Source organism: Asparagus officinalis, chromosome 8, assembly GCF_001876935.1.
Source record: "Asparagus officinalis chromosome 8, Aspof.V1, whole genome shotgun sequence".
Taxonomy (NCBI): Eukaryota; Viridiplantae; Streptophyta; class Magnoliopsida; order Asparagales; family Asparagaceae; genus Asparagus; species Asparagus officinalis.
The window spans coordinates 57,458,459-57,463,777 of record NC_033801.1 but is presented as its reverse complement, the minus strand read 5'-3'; positions in this window follow the sequence as shown (position 1 = coordinate 57,463,777).

Sequence of the window (5,319 nt, the reverse complement as noted above, 5' to 3'; positions counted from 1 at the left end):
CAAGAGAAAGACAGAAAAGCCCCAGACAGATCAGCTCAGAAATAGCCGTTAGGAACCAACGGCTCTTTTCAACAGAAAAGCCCCGAAAATTCGGTCGGTCGACCGATGAGAGTAAAAACACGAAGAAAACGTTCTGGACCATCGTCGGTCGACCGGAAATTCTGTCGGTCGACCGATTTGAGCTCTCAGTCGATCGGACCGGTCGACCGATGACTCTCTGGAAAAATCCTGACGAATGGTCAAATGACCGGTCAACCGTACCAGTCGACCGAAAACTGACATCCCAGAAAAACAAAGCTGATTTTAAAACACTGTTTAAAAATATCAAATAAATTCTAAAAAATGTAAAACTTTGGGGAATGATTGTAGACATGATAATAAACATGCTACAATGACTGGTTTCGAAAAAGGACTTCCCAAATGAAAAATATCATCATTTTGCAAAATAGTCCAAAACATGAAAACCTGAAAATTGATATTTTGATATTTTGACTTAAACAACATTTTGAAACCTTATGAAATGATTATATAGACTTGATAAAAGATATAACATGTTGTTATAAAGTCTATAAACTAGAAATACAATATTTTCATAAATTTGCATATTCTATGCAATATATTCAAAACACTAAATATGATTTCATTAAATATAAGCTTGTTAAAGGTGAAATCATATATAGGCATATAAACATGAAACAAAATAGTATTTTCCAATTCTATTCATTTGTTTCATAGTAAAACTTGAAAACTATCAAACCAAAACATATATGTATATATATAACTATATATATACAAAAACCAAATAACTGTATATATACAAAACCAAAACCAAAGCGTGTATGTGTGTGTATGATTGAGCTTATAGTACTAACACACATAATATAAAACCTAAAACTAATTTACCCAAGCTTGATCTTGATTTTCATTGTAGCTCAACTTGGTACACGTTGCGGATGAAGCTTGAACTTGATCTTTAACTTGAATTGTATGTAGCTTCACTCCACAATATAATTTTCACAACATATAGTATTTGCACAAATACTTTAAACTTATACAAAAATAGTTGTTATATAAAAAAAATTCTCAAATTTTGAGATATACGCATATATCGTCCTCACTCATACTAGGAATTCCTTACGGACTCTATACATGAATCCTAAGAAACTCTATCCTAGCTCCACGACTCGACACAGGATGATCCTAAGGATACTGGAACTAGAGCTCTGATACCAACTGTGACGCCCCTGGGTTCACACAAGGCTGCAGTCCAAGGTGAAACCAAGGATGTCAAACCTGCCATGCACCACATCTTGCAATAACATGTTTCACCATCACAATTCTATCACTCTAGTAGAGTCAATAACAGGTGTAGGTACAAAAGCAAGTAAGAGATGATACAAGAGATAACTGATGAAATGATAGAGATCAAAATAATATTTCATCATTCAACATACAGAAATACAAAGTCAATGTCTGAAATGAATAAACTGGAGTTCTTAACAAATCTCAAATACAACAAGTCTGAGTAAAGGAAATAAGGCACACAGCCTTTACAACATCTAGAATAAAGTCCTCAAATGTCTAAACAAAGTCTACAGTGAAGCTCCATAAATAAAATATATCTAAATAGACAGATGAAGCTAAAGTACATCGCCATCAACCTGCGACTCTCCGGGCTTCTGGCTCGTCACCTGAAAGGGGGAGGGACAACGAGCGTCAAAGCGCTAGCGAGCAACATCACAACCAACCCCAAGGGAAAGGGCTCGTTGTATACAGAAAGTACAGTTAACACAAATCATATATGTATAAATAATTGTCCTAAGAATAAGGGGGTATTAGTACTTAGGAAATTCCAACACGAGCATAGGTACGTCGAGCGAAATAATCCAAACAAGGAAACCCTCATGTATATACCTTGTATCTCAAATTGAAAGTCCCTAAGTACCAAACCCGAGGTCTAATACAAGAAACAATAAAGAAAAGAATACAACCCATCTCTATCGATAAATGTAACCATGTCAAAGCCACAATAAGTGTCATGTCCAGCCTAGGTAGCTATCATGTCCAAACTTAATAAATATGTCGTGCTCTAAACTCAGATATGTATCATGCTCAAGGTTTAGCAAATGTCCAACACATGGACTAAAGGTAATGCATGTCCAACACAGGGACTAAATAAAACGCATGTCCAACACATGGACCGAAATGATAAGTATCCAACACATGGATTAATAGTGATGTATGCCCAACACATGGACCGAAATGATAAGTATCCAACACATGGACTATAAGTAAAGAGGTGTAATTGTCAAAGATATATGTGGAAAGATATACATATCCTAAACTCGCACGTGTCTCGATGTGCGGGTCTAAACTTGTGTCAAACTCCGGTCGACCGCGAAAAGAGCAGAAACACTTCTGCTCGACAAAACACCCAGCGGTCGACCGCCGCGTCCACTGCGGTCGACCGCGAAGCAGACAGAAGCCCAGTTAGGGTTTCTGTCAGCTTCGAACCACATACAAACTTGATGAATTCTACACAAATGTAAATCTAACATTTCTAATATGTCATATGACAGAAAACAACGAACTTAAACATTTAAAATCTCGTCACTAAAATCCCAAACACATATATATACATGATTTGAAAGTTTTAAAACAATAAAACATGATTAACTCTTATTAAAACATTTTCAGATCTAGATCTCATGAATACAAATTCGTGGGTGAGCTTTTAAACATCTGAAATACTTGATTTATACATCATATACCATAATGATCTATTACTTATACAAAAATACGATTTTTGGCCCAATAAAACCGGATTAAGACTCAAATTTAAGCATGAAAACAAAAGAGGTGAAGTTGGGCGAGATGTTACTCGCCTCTGATGAGAAGAGAATCCTAGATTTGTAGGAGGATGATCCCTATTGCTGAACACTGATGAATCTAGCGAAATTCCACCAAAAATCCTTCGAAACGCCCCAAAAACGTCAAAATTCGAGCTAGGGTTTAGAGGGGAGAGAGAGAGGGTGGCTGAGGCTATTAGGGTTTGAAAGAGGGTTCTGAGAGCTTCAAAACGAGTATATATAAGTGGGGTAACAACCGGGTTTGGTATAAACAAAACCCGACCCGAAACAGAACTGGTAGAACCAGGTTCGCTGCGCGGTCGACCGCAGCGACCACGGCGGTCGACTGCGCAGGTTCCTGGGTCATGCTCAGACTGGGGTTCGGTGAAAAGGCTATAACTTTCCCATCTGATCTCGGAATGAGGTGATCTAAGATTCGTTGGAAAGCTCTTGAAGAGACCTACAACTTTGATCTTATACACTTTTCCAGATTATAAATGAATCAGTATGCAAAATATAGAAACTCTCAACTGGTCAAAATTCTCAGATTCTCACTCTTGCCTTTGTGCATGTTTTGTGTATTTACACTCATATATTCACAAATATACATTGAATTGATTTCAAATCAATTCCTATCATACTCAACCATCAAAATATATTATTTTCACCATATAACATATTTATAATTATTTATCACACTATATTCAAATTTTTAGGGTTTTACAGTAAGTATATAATGTTCATAAGTAAATTATTTTATTTTGTGATATACTTACATATGCATAAATTGTTTGTCATAATCAAAAAGGGGCAGAATGTTGGATATATTGTTCCTAATATATAGTTTTGATGATAACAATTTATATACTATTTGTATTATTATGCACTAACATATCAATGCAGATATCAATATCAAATATGATGAATATATGTTAACAAAGTGAAGGATGAGTTCAAGGATGAGTTAAAGGCAACAAGAAGTAAAGAAGAAGAAGTGCATAAATGTCATAATGTAATTTTTTATATTTTCTTTACTTAGATTTATTGTACAAGACTTGATCACTCACAACACATACACACACATAGTTTTTTAGAACACACTAACACATGCTTAGTGTGTGGTTGACAATAGAAATCCTCTATGTTAACCATCAAAATTTATAGATAAAGAATGAGTCTCAAAATACTTCATATATCTCATATTTACCCCTAAGTAGTCGACCAATAAGAATAGTAGTCGACTACTAAAGCCTTGGTTAAAATATCAATTTTTATCTTTTTACAGTGTAGTTGACTAATACATATTGTAGTCGACTATAAAAGACTCTGACAGAATTCTAATTTCTGTAAAATTACAGTGTAGTCGACTACTAGGATTTATAGCCGACTACTAAGAGTTAGTTCAGAATTTCAGAACGTCTGTCTTTATAGTGTAGTCGACTAATGACTATAGTAGTTAACTACTAAGAAATTTTCTTACGTCACAAAGTCTGTTTAGACTCAGTGTAGTTGACTACTAAGACAATTAGTCGACTACAGATACAGTTTTTTAAGATTTTGAAGTTTAAATTTATGACTATTTTATAGCCGTTTATGGACGTTATTTGGGTTTAAAAATTTGTCTTTTTAGGGGCTATATATAGGTATTAAAGTTCAAAATTTGCCACCATGATTCATACATATAAGATTAAACTTTTGTGCGAATTTAAGTGTTCAAAATTCAGGTTTTTAGTCTAAGTGTTTAAAATAAGAGATTTCTAAAATACCCATTGATCTTCACATACATACAAGTTTTATAAGCAATATTTAGATATTAAAAGAGTTTCTAAGCCACTGCTGCACATCACCTACACTTCAAGGCTTATAGGAGTTGTGTTCTTTCTTCAAAGAAAGTTTCTCTAGGGTGTGAGAGGTGATCTCTTGGTGTAATGATTGTTTGTAATTTGTATGGTTTTGCAAATTGGTCAGGTTTGCTTTTGATTTTTTAATAATTTTTTAAAATCATAGTGAAAATCTCAATCGGGATTTGCTTGGAAATTGGATGTACACCCGGAGTGGTAGAACCAGTATAAAAGCTTGTGTTTGTGATTGTTATTTTTTGTGATCATTATTATCTTATTTGCAATTTATAATGTACTTTGTAAAAAATTTAAATAAACACTATTCATCCCCCTCTAGTGTTTGGTGTGTACTTGGTCAGATCCTACAAGAAGCTGGAGAAGTGTTCATGGAAATATAAGTACATTGCTGAAATGAGAAGGGTGTTATCCTTCTTCGGCCATTATGAATTTTATCGGTACTTTCTATACTTCCCGGGTAGAGGATACATCGAGTCTCTTCGGGACACGTCTACAAGAGACCACTGCACCGCTTTATCTTAGGTGAATTTCGATGGCTGGTCAATATTCGATTAGGCTATCATGTCGTTCGAACGGGCTCAACCTGTTCTATGGAGCCCTATCTCCCTAGT